Source organism: Artemia sp. Qi Xiang Cuo, chromosome 3, assembly GCF_049724085.1.
Source record: "Artemia sp. Qi Xiang Cuo chromosome 3, ASM4972408v1, whole genome shotgun sequence".
Classification (NCBI taxonomy): domain Eukaryota; kingdom Metazoa; phylum Arthropoda; class Branchiopoda; order Anostraca; family Artemiidae; genus Artemia; species Artemia sp. Qi Xiang Cuo.
The window spans coordinates 39,934,711-39,957,088 of record NC_142796.1 but is presented as its reverse complement, the minus strand read 5'-3'; positions in this window follow the sequence as shown (position 1 = coordinate 39,957,088).

Sequence of the window (22,378 nt, the reverse complement as noted above, 5' to 3'; positions counted from 1 at the left end):
AAAGCAAAGCTTTTTCAAATATTTTACTAAACACTGATTAAAAGGATATGGGACGATAATTTGCAAGATAATTCCTTGATCCACCTTTAAAAACAATAATAACGCGAGCACGTTTTGAAGCACTTGGAAAAACACCATTATCAAAGGAAAGATTGATAAGTCTCGTGAGGGCAGAAATGATGACAGGAAAAATGAACTTTACAACCTTAGTCAGAATACGGTCTGGGCCAGAAGATGAAGAACCCCTCAAACCATTGATAATTCTGGCTATTTCAGTTTCAGAGGCAGGTTCCAATGCCCTTGATTTAGGACAAGGCAGTCCAAGGTAAGACCTAAAGTCAGGTAGAGAAGAAGTAGGACTTACAGAAGAGGCTGTAGTTTTGCCGATATTAGCAAAATAGGAAGTAAATGCATCTTGAAATTTTAGCTCACCCTCTACATTTTCGCCTTCCATCACAATACTTGAAGGGGCAGAAGGAGGCAGAGAAGATGGACTGATAACAGAATTGATTACTTGCCATGTCTTCCTAATGTCTTTATCACACGCAGAAAATTTTCTGTAATAAAATAACGAGTTGGCCTTTCGGCAAAGAGAATTGTAAACTCTTCTACAAGCTTTGAAAAGTTGAAGTCGAGAGTCACGAGAAGATTGCTTAGAGGACCTATAAGTCTTCCAAAGACTATTTTTCTTCTTCCAACTTTTAAGGAGTCCCAGAGTCATCCAAGGATTCAAAGAGGTTGTGCTTTTCGATGCCGGATTTGACTGGGGCGCAAAACATGTATCCAAGGTAACTTCTTTCAAAGAATCTTAAAAAGAAATAAACAAAGAATCTATATCAGATTCATTTTCAGAAATACTCCACAAACAACCGGCCAACCGTGACCTAAGAAGATGCAAAACCTGATGATTAAATTTCAAAGAGGAAAGACCTGCTCCTTGGTTCCTCCTTGGCAACGCATCGGAAAAATTATACGTGGAAAAAACAGGAAAACGGTCTGAGATATCACTTGTCAATACAAAATTTTGCACCAAGGTCAACGATGAAAAAATATTATCAAGCAAACAAGCAGTAGTGTGAGCAATGCGAGTTGGAATGCATGCAGAAGGTAATGTTCCACAAGCGAGCATTGTTGAAAGAAAATCCAAGGACGAGGATGACCTCCGGTCATACAAATTAAGGTTGAAGTTACCTATAAGGACAAGTTCATATGAATGAAATTGGATTTTTTCCAAAACCTCATCAAGAATATGAAGGAAAGAAAGAACGGACCCACTAGGAGACCGGTATATATTACCAACAATCAAAGTTTTAGCTTGGGTTTTAATCTTAATGAATATGGATTCAAAAATTCCTTCTTCATTTCCTGACAGGTCACGTCTAACAGAGTACAGAAGACATACCGAAACACAAACAGCAAGGCCACCTCTTGCCGTCCTACTTCGATTTAAAGATTCCATCTTGTACCCAGAGAGTTGCAATAGAGATTCATTTTCGAATCAAGGAAAGTATCACAAAGACCAACAAAATCAGGGTGGCCACTACGCACTATTTTTTTCAACTCATCAAATGAAGAACAAAGGTACATCAAGCTGAAGCACAGAGAAACTACCATCTCGTTTGGATACTCTATCTAAATCCTAAATATACTTACTACTAACTAAAAAATGGGGATTTGATGGGGATTTATTAGACTGACCTGCTGAATTATTACTGAAGCTAAGAAAATCTATTGGGTTATTTTCAAATTGAAGCAGTCACTCACCCAAGGAGATGTCACCCGAACTAGAGTCACTCAAATTCAAAGAAATAACCTAATTTCTGTCTTCTAAAAAAAAAAAAAAATCAACAATAGAGCTTACTACCACTAAAAAAAAGAAAAAATAAAAATAAAAAAAAATAAAAAACAACAGATAACCTTGATACATAAAAATACAACTTTTTCTAAGACGCTAAAGGGTGTAAAAAAGTGAGCGGATTCATGTTGGGTGGCTATCACCCTGTTCACGTTTTTAAACAGGGCCATGATCAGAGCACACGTTTCTTACACCATATCTGTGTCTTGCGCCTCCAAAAATCGCTTTTTTCGTTTTTGCAAGATATTCGATGATAAATACGCCCGATTTCGCCAGCTTTGATTTCGCTCTGAAAACAGTATACGCCGTATCTTTAGTTGCAAATTTCACAATAACTGGCGCAACAGTCGTAGGTGTATGGGTATTCCGTGCATTATTCAAAAGTCTAAAACGGTTTACAGACAACAACTGTTATTTCTGGACAATTACACACATTTTCTTCACTATATAAAGAATCCGGGGTCCTGCCATCCTATACCCAGGTCGTTACTGGGGTCCTGCTTCACTCCAAAAAAAACTAAAGAATCAATTTGCAGTTGCAGTTACTATAAATGATGATTCTTTGGAACCAACACTTGAAGTAACGTGTCAAAATGGAAAATGAAGAGCAAAGATGCAGGCGGTTAGAATACATGTCAAAACGACAATTAGAGTGTGTTAAAAATGATAATGAAGAGCAAAGATACAGGCGGTTAGAATACATGTAAAAATTAAAATTGGTTTTTTTTAAAATGTAATTTTTAAAATTTAATATTAAGAGCAAAGACAAACGAATTTAGAAAAAAAACGACAACAAACAAGTGAGGGAATCAAAAATGAAAATGAAGAGCAGGGACTCAATGAAAATCAACCTCGACAGCGAGAATCAAACGTTACAAAATTAAAAATGATAGCGATGATGATTGAGATTTTGACATGGATAAGGTCATCAATGCCTACCATACCTTTAAAAAAAAAACAAGGTTTGGCGACATGTATTTCTTAATGACGAAAAATAAGCCGAGGTGTAATGAAGCGAAAACATTTAAAATGATAACGTTGATGATTGGGTTTTGGATTTTGACATGGATAAGGTCATCAATACCTACAATACCTTTGAAAATCAAAATCTGGATAAATTGTTGGAAGAAAAAGAAGTTTTTCTCCCACCACCTGAACAATTAAAACAAACAAAGGTTCGGTGATACGTCTTTCATAATGACAAAATAAAAGCCAAGGCAAAAGAAGAAAATTTTTTGTCCCACCAATTGAACAATTAAGAGAAACTAAGGTGGTCGTCAATGTCTTCCATACCTTGTAAAATCAAAAACCTGGACTAGAAAAATTGTTGAAAGAAAAATAAGTTTTCGTCCCACCACATGAACAATTAAAATAAGCAAAGGTTCAGTGATATGTCTTTCATAATGACAAAAGACAAGCCGAAGCAGAAGTTAAAGGTCCAATAAAAAAAATATAAATTTCAAAGGTACCACTTTTAACTTAAGGTCCATTTGGACAATCGAGTGAGCCCTTCTTTAAGTTTTACGACAACACTTTCTATAAAAATCTTATATGCCCCCAGGGCATAGCTTAGAAACCTTGTCCTGAGGGCTAAAGGGGGAGTTTCATCCTCAAAGACATAGTTTATTGACCTTTCAACTACGTTGGACAAAATGTTCAAAGGCTCCAAGGCTTATGGACCAACCTTATAACCCTCGCCCTGAAGACTGTGGGGGTAGTGTCTTGCTCAAAGAAATAATTTCCAGAACTTTCAACTGCGTTGAACAAAATGGCTATCTCAAAATTTTGATTGGATGTGTATGGGGAAATGGTGGGAGTGGAAGGGGGGTTAGTTGCATTCCAATCACTTTCGACTATCAAAAAGGGCACTAGCCCTTTTATTTTCCAATCGAATGGGCTCTTTTTGAAGTTTCTACGACAACGCTTTCTATAAAAACCTTATATGCCCCCAGGGTATAACTTACAACCCTTGCCCTGAGGGCTGTGGGGGTTGTCATCATCAAAGGCCTAGTTGCCAGATTTTTCAGCTACGTTGAACAAAATAACTATCACAAAATTTTGATTGGATGTGTTTGGGGAAAAGGTGGGCGTGAGAGGAGGATTAGTTGCCTTCCAATAAATTTTGACTATTAAAAGGGCACTAGCCCTTTGAATGTCCAATTTAATGATTCTTTTTTGAAGTTTCTACGACAAAGCTTTCTATAAAAACCTTATATGCCCCCAGGGCATAACTTATAACCCGTGCCCTGATAGCTGTTGGGGGAATGTCCTCCTAAAAAACATAATTTCTATCTGGAAATCAACTACGTTGAAAAAAATGGCTATCTCAAAATGTTGATTGGATGTGCTTTGGGAAATGGTGGGCGTGGAAAGGGTATTAGTTGCCTTCCAATTGCTCTCAACTATTCAAAAGGGCATTAGCTATTCCAATTTCCAATCGAATGAGCCCTTTTAGAAGTTTATAAAACAACTCCTTCGTCACGAAGTGCCCTGGTCTAAAAAAAATACAATAATTTGTGCCAACATTTTTCTTTACTTCCTATGATTTTGCGCGTACCATAAATAGTAACTATTAATTTCTCCTTCTATCCTTTACAGACCCTTCAACCTTCCGTTCATTAATCAGCTGTAATTTCCTTCAAAGCAGTATGAAGTATGTAGTTTATGCCCTTGAAATGAGCTCATAAATATGAAGTCACTTTTATGTTGTTGTTTTTTTTCCCCAGAAATTAAGGCTCTAAACGGATATGGCATAATCATCGTGGTATTCTTCCCTTTTAAGCCACGAGGTTTCAAATCTGTATTAAAATATTCTATATATATGGTTCAGTAGTGGTGACCGCGAGGCTCTCCATTACAATATTTGGCACCAGCGAGGTTTTCCACTCCAATAAAGGTGTGCAGCACCTTTCCCACGCCAATATTTGGTACCAGCGGTGGTTACCACATACAATATTTGGTGAAAGTGTCCACTACCTTATAATAGGGATTTTCAGCGAGGACGGAACTGTCTGTAGAGAACATGACGTGGGAAGGATTTACCTCACGTTAGATAAAAGTTCGCGGAGGAGTTTTCTGTGAGAGGAGGGTATATTTCAGTGGAGGCTGAGCCAGATTTAACTGAACTATTAAATAAAAAAACAGAAATTAAATAAAAAATAATTTGTTTTTATCTGAAAGTAAAGAGCAATATTAAAACTCAAAACAAAAACAAATTATTCCGTATATGAAGGGTTGCCCCCTCCTCCATACCTTGTTTTTTACACTAAAGTTCAACTGCTTGTCCCAATTTCTTAAGAAAGGCTACTGAAACACAAGGGACCGTTTCATAATAATTAATTAAAAAAAACTTTTTCCATAAAATAAATTTTTCAAAGAAAAGTAAAGAACTCCATTAAACAAAAAAATAGCAAAAATAAAATCAAATAATCTACCAAGCGTGAAACTACCACAAATCAGCATCGATAAAGAAATAAAACCCAAAACGAACAGAACTTACAATAAATAACCGAGTCAAACTCAAAACGAGCAGAAATTAACATAAGTTGGGCTCAAAAACCCAATGCCTTCCCAAGGCCAGAACAAAATTTGCACTTTACTAAAAAAAATGTAAATTTTTTTTACTATTATAACTTAAATAAATCAAATAATATTAACATTTTGATTACTAAATATCAGTATATGTATATTAAACTGACAATGCACATTCATTTGTATTTTTTTCAATAAAGTGCAAATTTTGATCTGGCCTTGGGAAGGCATAGTGGTTTTGACCCCAACTTATGTTAATATCTACGCGTTTTGAGTTTATCTCGGTTATTTGTTGTAATTTCTGTTCATTTTGTATTTAATTTATTTATCGATGCTGATTTATGGTACTTTCACGCTTGGTAGATTATTTTATTTTATTTTTGATAATTTTTTGTTGAATAGAGTTCTTTACTTTTTTTTTTTAAATTATTTTGTGAATTTTTGTTTTAATTAATTTCTGTTCGTTTTATATTGACATAGTCTTTTCAGGGAAAAAGAAAATAATACTTTAAATATTTTCGTTTTTTAAAACTTTATACTTTGGCCTGCTATTTGTATGCTGGACAAAAATTTTCCGCAATTTTTAACAATATACACCCTTTTAAAAATCTAGACACAAATAGTAGTGTTTAATTTAGTTTCCTACCTCCTCTAGTTGACCTGAAATGGAAAACTTGATACCATTTGGATAAAATCTGTGTACTTTCTTTGATTGCTTGGATACACTTGCGCTATTTTGATTTGGTTAAATTCATAAGAGCAGAAGTAGCCCTGAAAGTTTGAACATAATACCCTCAGTCGTTCTTGATATACTGCTGATATGCCTTATTGGGAATTACCATTAGCATAGTGCTTTTTTATTTAATCTTAAGGCAACATTTAGTTTTTAAACATAATGGGCAAATGGGAGGGTGGGCGTGGGAGGGTGAGCGTGGGAGAGTGGGCATGGGAGGGTGGGCGTGGGAATTGGATTAGTAGCCCTCCAGTCACTTTTGACTATTAAAAAGGGAATCAGCCCTTTTTATTTTCAGTCGAATGAGCCCTTTTCGAAGTTCTTACGACAACTCCTTTGATACGAAGTGCCATGGTCTAAATAACAACAACAACAACAAAAATAATACATTATACCCATATCGATCTTTGCTATAAAAATTGCAAGCCTTCCAATCACATTCGACTTTTAAAAAGGGCACTAGGCCTTTCGATTTCCAATCAACTGAGCCCTTTTAGAAACGACAACGCTTTCTATAAGCCCCTTATATGCTCCCAGGGCAAAAATAACAACCCTTACCCTATGGGCTGTTAGGATGGTTGTTATCCTCTAAGACCTAATTTCCAGAACTTTCAACTACGTTAAATAAAATGGCTATCTCAAAATTTTGATTGGATGTGGGTGGGGAAATGGTGGGCGTGAGAGAGGCGGTAGTCACTCTCCAATCTCTTTCAACTATTAAAAATGGCACTAGCCCTTTCAATTCAAAATAAAATTAGCCATTTTTTATTTTCTACTACAAAACTTTAAATAAAAATCTTATATGCCCCCCGGGCAGAACTTACAACTCTTTCACTGACTCCTGGAGGGGGGGGAGGGTCATTCTCAAAGACCCAATTTCGAGAACGTTCTACTACGTTGAACAAAATGGCTATCTGAAAATTTTGATTGGATGTGTTTGGAGGTATGGTTGGCGTGAAAGGGGGGTTAGTTGTCCTCCAATCACTTTTAACTACTAAAAAGGGCACTAGCCCTCTCACGTTCCAATTGAATGAGCCCCTTTTGAAGTTTTACGACAAATCTATCTATAAAAGCCTTATCTGCCCCCAGGACAGAACTTACAACCTTTGCCCTAGGGGATCTGGGGGGTGGGAAATCCTTAAATACAAAATTTCCGGAACTTTCAACTACTTTGTACAAAATGGCTATCTCTAAACTTTGATTGAATGTTTTTGGGGAAATGGTGGGTGTAAGAAAGGGACTAATTACTCTCCACTCACTTTCGACTATTAAAAAGGGCAATTTGAATTTCCAATCAAATGAACCCTTTTTGAAATTTCTACAGCAACTTTCAATAAAAACTTTATATGCCCCCAGGGTATAACTTACAGCCCTTGCACTCAGGGCTCTGAGGGGGCTATAATCCTAAAAGACCTGATTTCAAGAACTTTCAACTAAGTTGAACAAAATGCATTTCTCAAAATTTTGATTGGATGTGTTGGGGGAAATGGTGGGCGTAAGAGGGGCGTTAGTCCCTCTCCAATCACTTTCATCAAGCACTTTCAATTTCCAATTGAATGAACCCTTTTGAAGTTTCTACGATAAAGCTTTCTATTAAAACCTTATATACCACAAGAGCATAACTTACAACCCTTGCCCTGAGGGCTGTTGGGGGGGGGGTTTCATCCTTGAAGACCAAATTCCCAAAACTTTCAACTACGTTGAATAAAATGACTATCTAAAAATTTTGATTCGATGTGTTTGGGGAAAAGGTGGGCGTGAGAGGGGGGTTAGGTGCCCTCAAATCACTTTTGACTATTAAAGAGAGCACTAGCCCTTTGAATTTGCAATCGAATGAGCCCTTTTTCAAGTTTCTACGACAAAGATTTCAATAAAAACCTTATATACCCCCAGGGCATAACTTGTAACCCGTGCCCTGAAGACTGTGGGGGGAGTGTCTTTCTCAGAGGTATGATTTCCTGAACGTTGAACTACGTGAAAAAAAATGATTATCTTAAAATTTTTATGGATGGGTTTGGGGAAATGGTGGGCGTGGAAGGGGTGCTGGTCGTCTTCGAATCACTTTTGACTATTAAAAAGGGCACCAGCCATTTTAATTTCCAATCGAATGAGCCCTTTTTGAAGTTTCTACGACAACACGTTCTATAAAAACACTATATGCCCCCAGGGCATAACTTACAACCCTTGCTCTGAGGGTTTTGGGGGGGTCGTCATCTTCAAAGATTTAATTTCCAGAACTCAAAACTACGTTGAATAAAATAGCTATCTCAAAATTTTGATTATATGTGTTTTGGGAAAAGGTGGGCATGAGAAGAAAAGGTGGGCTTTGAATTTTCAATCGAATGAGCCTTTTTTGAAGTTTCTACGACAACTTCGTTGATACGAAGTGCCCTGCTCTAAAGGAAAAAATCAATAAATAATACATTGTGCCAACATCGTTCTTATATGCCCCCAGGGCATAACTTAAAATCCTTGCCTTGAGGGTTGTGGGGAAGTGTCATCCTCAAAAACATATTTCCTATGTTGAAATCAACTACGCTGAACAAAATGGCTATCTCAAAATTTTGATTTGATGTGTTTGGGGGAATGATGGTTGTGGGGGGGGGGTTTAGTTGTCCTCCAACCACTTTCGACTATTAAAAAGGGCACGAGCCACTCCAATGTCCAATCGAATGAGCTCTTTTCAAAGTTTCTATGACAACTCCTTCGGTACGAAGTGTCCTGGTACGGAAAACAAAGAACACCAACATCGTTCTTTACTTAGGAAGCGCAATCACACTGTCTATGATTGGGAATTTTTTTTTAAAAGTGATAGGAATGGGGCCGCAACTAGCGATAAGAAGAAAACTAAAGAGAGATGGGCCGAACATTTTGAAAATTTGCTTAACCGAGATAGAGTTGCAGGAAAAGATATAGAGGAAAATGAAAAAGTTTGTGATACCATGGATGTGAAGGAAGATTTGTTTTGTGACGAGGAATTAGCAACAGTACTAAAAGGATTAAAAAATAATAAGGCTTCAAGTGCTGATAGGTTGGTAAATGAGTTTTTTAAATATGGTGGCTCTGAGGTTAGAAATAAGTTACTGAAGATTATGAATATAATTTTTGAAAAAGGGGAAGGACCTAACGATTTTAGGAAAACCTTAATTAAGCCACTTTATAAGAAAGGTGATAAAAGTGAGTGTGGTAATTATCGAGGCATTAGTCTGATCTCTGTAGGTAGTATGATACTCGTAATATGATACTTTTTAGACTGAGAGATACCGAAGACAAAGTTTTAAGAAAAGAACACTGCGGTTTTTTAGAAAAGGTAGAGGATGTGTCGACTAAATTTTCACTCTTGGGCTAATAATTGAGAAGTGCCTGAGTTTTCAAACACCTTTGGTCTTCAGTTTTATATATTATGTGGTCCTCAGTTTATATATTATGAGCAAGCGTTCAATTCTGCTGATAGAAGAGCTTTGCTAAAGGTTTTATCCTAGTATGGTATACCAGACAAATACATAAAAGTGATTAGTGCTATGTACGAGTAGCAGCTGGTTGTAAAATCAGGAATTAAGCAGGTTGTGTTCTATCCTCTTTATGGATTATTCTGATGGGCTTTGTCTTAAGAGCACAAAAGGCATGGACCACGGAATCAAATGGGGGTAAAGTCTCCTGACTTAGATTATGTATATGATTTAAGCATCCTAGATGCTAAAATCACTAAAGTCACTAAGGCTAGGAATAAGTCACTAAGTCAAATAAAGTCACTATGGCTAGGAATAAGTGAAGATGTAAAGGTGACGTTGGATAATGAAATGATCGATCAGGTGGGCAGCTTCCCTTACCTTGGTTGTATTATTAGTAAAGATGGTGGGACCAGTGAAGATATTAAAAGTAGAATAGCCATGGCTCAGGGTGTTTTTTCACAGTCAACAAAAGTTTGGAAGAATAGGAAGACAAGTTTGCAAGCCAAGATTAGAATATTAGAAGCTACAGTGATGACAGTGGTCAAATATGGCTCTGAAACATGGACGCTCCGAAAAACGGATGAAGATTTGCTAGATGTTTTCCAGAGAAATTGCTTAAGAATTGTTCTGGGTGCCCGGCTGACTGACCGTATTCCAAACAATAGTCTATACGAAAAATGTGGTTCAATACCGCTCTCTAGGGCAATAATGAAAGAAAAGTTGAGGTGGCTAGGGCACGTTGTGCGGATGAAGGATAACTGATTGCCGAAGATTGTTCTTTTCGGCCAACCGTCTAGGGCTAAACGGAAAACAGGTCGTCTTCGTCTGGGATAGGAGGACGTCATAAAGAAAGATTAAAAGGAAATGGGAACTTCGTGGGTGGGTGTAAAAAGGGAGGCTTTGAACAGATTGGGGTGGAGGAGGAGCGTGCGTAGCTGTGTTGGCCTCAGGTGGATTGGTGCTGCGGTGAGCTGTTAGTAGTAGTTGAATTCTGAGTAGTAGTAGTAGTAGATAACAGCTTTAGGATAAAGAGCAAGGTATTAAGGAGGGGGCAACCCTTCCTTTAAGGAATAATCTCTTATAGTTTTGATTTTTAATGTGTCTCCTTACTTTCAGATAAAAAAAAATTATTTTTTCATCTAGTAACAGATAAGTACCAAAGTAATATATAATTTTTGGAAAAAGAAACTGTCAATTATAAAGCTACAAAAATCCCTAAAAATAAAATCAAATGTATATTTAAGCGTTTGAATCAGGGTAATATGGTGTTTTGTTCATTTAAGATGGTGCTTTCTCTTCCCCTTGTTCTTCTTTATTCTCGACTATTTGGTGATGTTAATTCATACTCCTTGGAGATTCACGGCTACCACAGCAACTGAGAATGCGCTTGGTAAAGTTTTCAATTATTTCAATTGATTATTGTGATTTTAGCTCTTTCAATTTAAGGTCCCCTGTATTAAGGTTATAATTAAATAATTCCTAAGATAGTTGCTTTACATTACATATTTCATTTTTTTTATTACTTCCATCAAGAAATTATTGAATTCATAAAATGAAAATCATGCAAAAGCAAACCCCCTTCCCCTATAACATCCCTAAAGTACACATACACATTCGAAAAAAGTGTGTAGAAAGTGTGTAGAATTAAGAAAATTGGACAATTTCGATATCTTTTACTGATGCTCCCATACAATCCAGAACACACTCAAAAAGTTTGCTCAGTTGAATTAGCGAAAATCAGTTCACGATTCTGCATTCGGAGACAATTAGCTTAAGCTTCTGAAACAAACTACATTGTAGCTATGTTTTAATTAAACGTACAATATATAGAATTGGTATTTTGGTCAGGTTATATTAGATATTTGATATAATGCGTTCTGGGAGGCCTGTTTTACATAATTCTAAGTTCGAAACTCGTTTTCAATGTTTAAGGAAAATTAAATACAAAGCCTTTTAATATTGTTTTTGTTTAAAATCATATGTGAAATTCCATATATTCAAACAATTCAACTACAATGTCACAACCCCTGTGTGAAGATAATAGATAATAGATAATAGATTATACTCTCTATAAAAAAAAAAAAGATACAAAGAGATAAAAAAAATCATGCACCAATGGAATTCAAAACTGAAAACAAGTAAGTTATATAAATCATAAGCATTGCATTAGAGCTGCCTAACTGAAGAACGATGTTGGCAAAATGTATTATTTTTTTTTTTTTTTTTTTTTGGTTCTTGGTCTTATACCAGGGCACTTCGTATTGAAGGAGTTTTCGTTGAAACTTCGAAAAGGACTCATTCGATCGGAAATTGGAGTGACTTGTGCCCTTTTTAATAGTCGAAAGTGATTGGAAGGCAACTAACACCCCTTCCACACCCACCATTTCCCAAAATACATCCAATAAAAATTTTGAGAGCCATTTTATTCAGCTTAGTTGATTTCCAGATAGAAATTATGTTTTTGAGGAGGGCACTCCCTCGCAGCCTTCAGGGCAAGGGTTGCATATAAGGTTTTTATAGAAAGTGTTATCGTAGAAACTTCAAAAATGGCTCGTTCGATTGGAAATTCTAAAATTCTTAAAAAGGACTAGTGCCCTTTTTAATAGTCGATAGTGATTGGAGGGCAACTAACCCCCCTCTCACGCACACCTTTTCCTCAATCACATCCAATCTAAATTTTGAGATAGCCATTTTGTACAAGGTAGTTGAAAATTCTGGTAATTAGGGTTTTGAGGATGACAACCCCCTCCTGCCAGCCCTCAGAGCAAGGATTGTAAGTTTTGCCCTGGGGGCATAAAAGGTTTTTTTATAGGAAGTTTTGCCGTGCAAACTTCAAACAGGGCTCACTTGATTGGAAATTAAAATGGCTAGTGCCATTTTTAATAGATAAAGGGGATTGGAAGGCAACTAACGCTCCTTCGAAGACCACCATTTATCCACACACATTCAGTCAAAATTTTTAAATCGTTATTTTCTTCAACCTAGTTGAAAGGTCGGGAAATTATATCTTTGAGGATGACACTTCCCCCACAGCCCTCAGTGTAAGGGTTGTAAATTATACCCTGGGGGCTTATGCAAGCATTGTCGTAGAAACTTGAAAAAGATCTCATTGGATTGGAAATTCAAAAGGCTAGTTGCCTTATTAATAGTCGAAAGTGATTTAAGGGCAACTAACCCCCCTCTCACGCCCACCTTTTCCCAAACACATCCAATCAAAAATTTTAGATAGCCTTTTTGTTCAACGTATTTAAAAGTTTTAGAAATTAGGTGTTTGAGGATAATAACCCCCTCAAAGCCCTCGGGGCAAGGGTTGTAAGTTATGCCCTGGGGCATATAAGGTTTATATAGATAGTGATGTTGTAGAAACTTAAAAAGGGGTCCATTCGATTGGAAATTAGAAGGGACTGTGCCCTTTTCAATAGTCAAAAGTGATTGGAGGATAACTAACACCCCTCTGACACCCACCATTTCCCCAAACACATCCAATCAAAATTTTGAGATAACCATTTTGTTTGACGTAGTTAAAAAGTCTGGAAATTATATTTTTGAGGATGAAAACCCATTCAGAGTCCACAGGACAAGGGATGTAAGTTATGCCCTGGGGGCATATAAGGTTTTTTATTGAAAGCTTTGTTGTAAGAAACCTGAAAAGGGGCTTTTCAATTGGAAATTCAATTGGCCTTTGCCCTTAATAATAGTCGAAAGTGATTTAAGGGCAACTAAGCCCCTCTCACGTCCACCTTTTCCCCAAACACATCCAGTCAAAATTTTTAGATAGCCATTTTGTTTAGCGTATCTAAAAGTTTTAGAAATTAGGTCTTTGAGAATGATAACCTCCCTTAGAGCCCTCGGGGCAAGGGTTGTACGTTATGCCCTAGGGGCATATAAGGTTTTTATAGATAGTGATGATGTTGAAACTTAAAAAAAGTTCATTCCTTTTGAAATTAGAAGGGATTATGCCCTTTTCAATAGTTGAAAGTGACTGGTGGATAACTAACACCCCTCTCACATCCACCATTTCCCCAAACACATTCAATCTAAACTTTGAGATAGCTATTTTGTTCTGAAGTAGTTAAAAAGTCTGGAAATTATGTTTTTGAGGATGACACTCTCCCCACAGCCCTAAGGGCAAGGGTTGTAAGTTATGCCCTGGGAGTATATAAGGTTCTTTATTATAAAAAGCGATGTCGTAAAAACTTCAAAAAGGAATCATTCGATTGAAAATTGAAATGGCTAGTGCCCTTTTTAATAATCGAAAGTGATTGGATGGCAAGTAACCCCCCTCTCACGCCCATCATTTCACCAATCACATACAATCAAAATTTTGAGATAGCCATTTCATTCAACGTAGTTGAACGGTCCGGAAATTTTGTCTTTGAGGATGACAACCTCCTCACAGCACTAAGGTGCCTATAGAAAGCGTTGTCGTAGAAACTCCAAAAAGGTCTCATTCGATTGGAAATTGAAAGGGCTAGTGCTCTTTTTAATAATAGGAAGTGATTGGAGGGTGACTAACCCTCCTCTCATACCTTCCATTTCCTCAAATACATCCAATCAAAATTTTGAGATAGTAATTTTCTTCAACGTAGTTAAAAGTTCTGGAAATTAGGTCTTTGAGGGTGACAACCCCCCACTCCCAGCCTCAGGGAAAGGGTTTCAATTTATACCCTGGGGGCATATAAGGTTTTTATTGAAAGCGTTGTCGTAGAAACTTCAAAAAGTCTCATTTGACTCAGAATTAATAGAGCGAGTGCCTTTTTATACAATTGAAAGTTATGGTAGTGCGGCCAGCGCCTCTCTAACGTGCATACTGTTTCAACATGAGTCCCTCGCTTCCACAGACAACATATCGAGATAGCCCATTTTGTTTGATATCGTTGAAAGCTGTCGAACTTTGGTCTTTGAGGATGACAGCCCCCTCACAGTCCTCAGGGCAAGGGTTGTAATTTATGCCCGTGAGGAATATAAAGTGTTTATAGAAACTGTTGTCGTAGAAACTCAAAAAGGGCTCATTCGATTGGAAATTGAAAGGCCTTGTGCGCTTTTTAATAGTCGAAAGTTATCGAAGGCTTGACATTTTTATAGTAAACATTGATGTGGGTACAATGTGTTATTTTCTTTCTTTTTTTTTTGTTCAGAACAGGGCACTTCGCATCAAAGGAGTTGTCTTAGGAATTTCGGAAAGGGCTCATTCAATTGAAAATAGAAAGGGCTAGAAAAGGGCTAATAGTCGAAAGTGATTGGAGGATAACTAATACCCCTCTCACAACCAACATTTACCCAAACACATGACGTAGTTAAAAAGTCTGGGAATTATATTTTTGAGGATAATAACCCATTCAGAGTCCACAGGACAAGGGTTGTAAGTTATGCCCTGGGGGCATATAAGGTTTTAATTGAAATCTTTGTCGTAGAAACCTGAAAAAGGGCTCATTCAATTGGAAATTCAAAGGGCTAGTGCCCTTATTAATAGTCGAAAGTGATTTAAAGGCAACTAACCGCCCTCTCACGCCCACCATTTCCCCAAACACATCCAATCAAAATCTTTAGATAGCCATTTTGTTCAACGTGTCTAAAAGTTTTAGAAATTAGCTCTTTGAGTATGATAAACCCCCTCAGATCCCTCGGGACAAGGGTTGTAGGTCATACCCTAGGGACATATAAGGTTTTTATAGATAGTGATGTTGTATAAACTTAAAAAAGGTTTTTTCGCTTTGAGATTAGAAGGGATTGTGCCCTTTTTAATAGTCAAAAGTGATTGGAGGATAAATAACGCCCCTCTCACACCCAACATTTCCCCAAACACATCCAATCAAAATTTTGAGACAGCCATTTTGTTCGGCGCAGTTAAAAAGTCTGTAAAATATGTCTTTGAGGATTACACTCCCCCCACAGCCCTCAGTGCAAAGGTTGTAAGTTACGCCCTTGGGGCATATAAGGTTTTTTTATTATAGAAAGCGATGTCGTAAAAACTCGGCAAGGGTCATAAAACTCGGCAGGAATCAAAATCCTACGTGTACAAAACACCTATATATATATATATATATATTCATGTCCCACTGTTTAATGATAATTGAAAAAATCAGAACCATTAAGCCTAAGGATTGACCATCTTAAGATTTGCAATCTTACATTTTTTAAACTACTAAGCCTGGAAATAATTTTAGTAAAGGGAAGTTTCTTTAACTAAATTTAAAATTTAGCACCTATTATCGGCCACTTTGCTTATGCAACGTTGATTCTATTCTACAAATCAAAAAGATATTGGAAGTTTATACTTTATTTTCGGAGTTTGAGCAGGAATTGTGGGAACTTCTTTAAGCATACTTATCCGGGCAGAATTGGGTCAACCCGGCTCCCTAATTGGAGATGAGCAAGTGTATAATGTCATTGTAACGGCTCATGCATTTATTATAATCTTTTTCATAGTTATACCTATTCTGATTGGGGGATTTGTTAACTGACTAGTACCTATTATATTAGGGGCCCCTGATATAGCTTTCCCCCGTCTAAACAACTTGAGATTTTGAATACTCCCACCCTAACTCTCCATCTAAGGTTGAAAGAGGAGCTGGAACCGGATGAACAGTATACCCTCCCCTATCCTCCGCCATTGCCCATGCCGGACCTTCGGTAGATTTAGCTATCTTCTCCCTACACTTAGCTGGGGCCTCCTCAATTTTAGGAGCCGTAAACTTCATTACCACTATTATTAACATACGACCTCAGTCAATATCTATTGACCGTATGCCACTCTTGGTATGGGCAGTAGGAATCACAGCCGTCCTCTTACTTTTTTCCCTACCTTTTCTGGCAGGAGCTATTACTAGATTGTTGACTGACCGTAATTTAAATATTTCTTTCTTTGATCCCGCAGGTGGTGGAGATCCCATTCTTTATCAACATCTATTTTGGTTCTTTGGTCACCCTGGAGTGTATATTCTAATCTTACCCGGATTTGGTATGGTTTCTCATATTATTAGTCAAGAAAGAGGGAAAAAGTAAGCATTTGGCGCGTTAGGTATAATTTATGCTATGCTTGCTATTGGGATTCTTGGCTTTGTTGTCTGAGCCCACCATATATTTACTGTAGGTATAGACGTGGATACTCGAGCCTATTTCACTGCTGCAACTATAATTATTGCAATCCCTACTGGAATTAAGATTTTTAGATGGATCGGGACTCTTCTTGTTTTGTCTTGTCTTCTTGTTCACTGTGGACAAGGGGGTTTGTCTTCTTGTTCACTGTAGGGGGTCTTACTGGAGTTGTCCTTTCGAACTCTAGAATTGATATCGTACTCCATGATACTTACTACGTTGTTGCTCACTTCCACTACGTATTGTCGATAGGAGCTGTATTTGCTATTATGGGGGGATTCGTACAATGACTCCCTCTTAAGACTGGGCTAAGAATGAATCAGTTTCTTCTTAAGGTTCATTTTTTTATAATATTTTTAGGTGGTAAACTTAACCTTTTTCCCACAACATTTTTTAGGTCTTGCAGGGATGCTGCGCCGCTATGCAGATTATCCCGACACATATTCATCATGGAATGTAGTTTTTTCATTAGGAAGAATTACATCTATATTTGCCACACTTATATTTATTTTTTGCATCTGGAAAGCTATGGTTACCAAATGAATTAATCTTTTTTCACTAAACTTAAGATGTAGAGTGAAATCACCCCCACCCATCCGCTGACCACTCTTACGAAGAGATTACTATAATTTCTAAATTTTAAAGTGGCAGAAACGCATATGCGTTGGATTTAAGCTCCAAAGATGGGGGACCCCTTTAAAAATGTCTCAATGATTTCAGCTGGGTCTGCAAAACGGAACTTCACCTCTCCTAGACCAACTGATTTTTTTTCCTGATCATGCCCTGTTGGTAGTCATTCTTATCACTTCACTGGTTGGATTTTTCCTAGCCGCACTATTTTCCAATAAGTTTCTCCATCGTTATCTCCTTGACGGACAAGCAATCGAAACAGTATGAAATGTTATCCCTACTGTTATTCTAGTAGCTATCGCCCTCCCCTCCGTTCGCCTTCTTTACTTAATTGATGAAATTCATAACCCCGCCCTAACAATTAGGGTGACGGGACACCAATGATATTGGTCTTATGAATACTCTGACTTTGATGATATTCAATTTGACTCCTACATGATCCCTTCAAATGAGCTCTCTTCTGGTATATATCGTCTACTTGATGTGGATAACCGCTTACCTGTTCCCTATAATCAAGCTATCCGTATAATGATAGTAGAGAGGGGGGTGTTACTCGTGACCCCACACCATATATGAGCATAGACTCGTGATCCCACACCAAATAAGGGCATAGAGTCATTAGGGAGAACACGTGGTTAATGGGGTCAATGACCTCTTTTTCCAAGGTCGATTTATTTGTTCGATTTCTATGTGTAATAACTCGGGGGGCGAAGGTTGCAATTGCGCATTGAATTCTAACGGGAACAATGTTATTGATTGCGTAATCGAAGGGGAAGTGAATTTCCGGGAAATTGATTGCGTAATCGAAGGGGAAATTGTTGATTCACGAAGGGGAAATTAAGAAACAAACATGGCTTCTTTCACATCTAGCTGATTTACATAATCGCTAAGGGAAATTATTGATTCACGAAGGGGAAATTATGAAACAAACATGGCTTCATTGTTGTTTGGTTAGCTTAACCTGAGAAATTGTTTTACATAATCGCTAGGGGAAATTGTTGATTCACGAAGAGGGAATTAAGAAACATTAAGGCTTCTTTAATCTTTAGGCCTGAGGGATTTATTTATTATTGCTGTTTTTGGACAAGTGCATGCGAGGGGTGAATGTCAAGGTGTCCTGGAATAGGAAACAGTTAGATCACGTGTTTCCTTCTCAGCCAATCATCGAGTCGGTTACATCCCCCTTCTCAGCCAATCAGAGACGTGCTTACATATTAGTGGTGGTGGGAATATTGGATTCAATGTAGATGGCTCCCCCATCATTCGATAGAGGTAACGTCACAGAGTTACTCCTCTCTCCCCCATTTCCCTCTACCTTGAATTTATCGAACGAAGAGGATCAGCTACGTTTTAGCTGTGAGTGAGTTGACATTGGAAACCGAAAAATGTTCTATATATGTCCATTGTGCATGTACACTCTTGGCAGTTGGAATCAATGTGAGAATTGTACAATTATTGATGACTATAGTAAAAAGTATAAATTATGTAATCCTTGTAAATTACATAGAGGCTATGCGGTACAAATTAAAGGATGTAATTCATGTCTTGAGGAGGTGTGTGACTCTCATCCTAGAGGGCACCTGTGCTCCAATTGTCACTATGATAAATGTGATCAGTGGGAGAATACTTACCCCGCTATGATTGGAAAGAATCCCAAACGTGATTTTAGTTTTTTTCTACGAGATTGGTATCGTCGTGGATTTAAATTATTCTGGGAAGAGGAATCTGGTCTACGATTCAACTGTTGGGGTAACAATACAATTTGGTTTCTACGTCATCGTTGCGATGACACCACCTACTATGACTATAAACCAAGTGATTTTTATTTGGCTGTGAAGGAATGTGATTCACCATTTGAAAACATTGTATGTGATATTGCTTCAAATAGACAGATTGAAACTCGTGAATTTCATAATATGAATGCAAATAGTATCATTGACTATACAAAGAGATATGACAAGAGTGAAGTTACATTGTACTGTAGAAAATGTGACCCTGACTTTGCAGTCAATCAAGATCAATATACAGTGAATCCAAATGATTTACCAGCATTAGTGGTTCACGACAGTTGCCTATACATCGAAGATGAAGAAATCTAAAGTGAAGATTTAAAGTCATTGTTGTATATATATATGCATTTTATTAATAAACAAATTTACAAACAATCCATGTTCAAATATTTATTCCTTTGTAATATCCATATTTATCACTGTTTTTATATATACTACCTCAGGAGGTTCTATTATTTGAACCTCATCCTCCTCTACTGATATAATATTTATGGGAGAGGGTATCTCCTCAGCAAATAAATCCTCGGACCCACTCCTCAACAGATCCCCCTCCACTGGCACAATATTTATGAGAGAGGGTATCTCCTCCGCAAATAAATCTTCACGCACTCGAACTCGCGGGTTATGTATTCGAACCGAGGACCCACTCCTCAAGAGATCCACCGCTCTACATGTACAGAGAAGTTCTTCCTCCTCCTCAGGGGTGATCTCGATGCTCTCATTCTCTGCACATGTAGCTAGAAGATTCTCCTCCTCCTCGATAGTGAGCCCCCACTCGCTCCATACATCCTAAAAAGGTCGAGAACACTATGGTCAAAAGCTCTGTGGAAAGGTATAGTCTTCATGAATATACTGAGGGGTGTTCTATAAATGTAATAAACAGGGTTACTTATTTTTTTCATTTTATCTATAATTTTTGTATGTCTAAAATTCATCAATTAGCCAGATGTGGGTTTTTTTTATATTATTTTTTACATAAGGAGCGAGATTTAATGTCATTGATAGAAGCATTTATGATATTTAATGTCTGTTATAAAACCAGTAAAAAATACTTTTCCAAGAACTATGTTTTTAAATGAAAAGTAAAGAGCTATGACATTAAATCAAAGAGAGTAGAAATAAAGTTGAATAATTGCTTAAACGTAAATTTTCTGTAAACATACTTCTAATTAATCACTCCTAAAAAGGTAAGTATTATTCTTATACTTTAGTTCCATGAAGAAAAAGCAAGTTACTATTAAAGAATAGATGACACCAAAACGAACAGCTCTGACTGAGTTTATATTTTAGTTTCAAGAAGCAAAAGAAGTTAATACTTCCATGGATTTGACTTATAAAGCTGGAAACGTAAAGTGAGATTTATGAAAATGCACAAATGTAATTTTTATTTTCTACGATAAATACGATAAAGAGATAAAGAGAGCAAAGAGAGCAGAAATAAAGTTGAATAATTGCTTAAACGTAAATTTTCTGTAAACATACTTCTAATTAATCACTCATAAAAAGGTAAGTATAGACCGCTCATCCTCTATGGTGGGGGAGCATGCACAGCTGGCTAAAGCAGTTAACATTTGCCTGGAAGCTCGAAATGTAAAGTGAGATTTTGGAAAATGCAGAAATTTAATAATGGTTCTTGGAAATTTTCGGTATGATTATGAAATAAGAAATTTTTTAAAACATGAAATTTTTTGCAATTAAAAACGAACAAAAATTAATTAAAAAACTTTCCGAAAAATATGTATTCAAAAGAAAAGTAAAGGTCATTTTAAACTTAAGCTCAGCAGATGCAAATACCATTTAAAATTTAAACTCGAAACAATCAGAAATTACTATTAAGGAATAGATGAAACCAAAACGAACAGCTATGACTGAGTTTATATTTTAGTTTCAAGAAGCAAAAGTAGTTAATACTTCCCTAGATTTGACTTATAAAGCTGGAAACGTAAAGTGTGATTTATGAAAATGCACAAATGTAATTTTTATTTTCTATGATAAATACGATAAAGAGATAAAGAGAGCAAAGAGAGCAGAAATAAAGTTGAATAATTGCTTAAACGTAAATTTTCTGTAAACATAGTTCTAATTAGTCACTCCTAAAAAGGTAAGTATAGACCGCTCATCCTCTATGGTGGGGGAGCATGCACCGCTGGCTAAAGCAGTTAACACGTGCCTGGAAGCTCGAAATGTAGAGTGAGATTTTGGAAAATGCAGAAATTTAATAATGGCTCTTGTAAATTTTCGGTTTGATTATGAAATAAGAAATTTTTAAAAACATTACATTTTTTGCAATTAAAAACGAACAAAAATTAATTAAAAAACTTTCCGAAAAATATGTTTTCAAAATAAAAGTAAAAGTCATTTTAAACTTAAGCTCAGCAGATGTAAATACCATTTAAAATTTAAATTCGAAACAATCAGAAATTACTATTAAAGAATAGATGAAACCAAAACGAACAGCTATGACTGAGTTTATATTTTAGTTTCAAGAAGCAAAAGTAGTTAATACTTCCCAGGATTTGACTTATAAAGCTGGAAACGTAAAGTGTGATTTATGAAAATGCACAAATGTAAATTTTATTTTCTACTATAAATACGATAAAGAGATAAAGAGAGCAAAGAGAGCAGAAATAAAGTTGAATAATTGCTTAAACGTAAATTTTCTGTATACATAGTTCTAATTAATCACTCCTAAAAAGGTAAGTATAGACCACTCATCCTCTATGGTGGGGGAGCATGCACCGCTGGCTAAAGCAGTTAACACTTGCCTGGAAGCTCGAAATGTAGAGTGAGATTTTGGAAAATGCAGAAATTTAATAATGGTTCTTGTAAATTTTCGGTTTGATTATGAAATAAGAAATTTTTAAAAACATGACATTTTTTGCAATTAAAAACGAACAAAAATTAATTAAAAAACTTTTCGAAAAATATGTTTTCAAAAGAAAAGTAAAAGTCATTTTAAACTTAAGCTCAGCAGATGCAAATACCATTTAAAATTTAAACTCGAAACAATCAGAAATTACTATTAAAGAATAGATGAAACCAAAACGAACAGCTATGACTGAGTTTATATTTTAGTTTCAAGAAGCAAAAGTAGTTAATACTTCCATGGATTTGACTTATAAAGCTGGAAACGTAAAGTGTGATTTACGAAAATGCACAAATGTAATTTTTATTTTCTACGATAAATACGATAAGGAGATAAAGAGAGCAAAGAGAGCAGAAATAAAGTTGAATAATTGCTTAAACGTAAATTTTCTGTAAACATAGTTCTAATTAATCACTCCTAAAA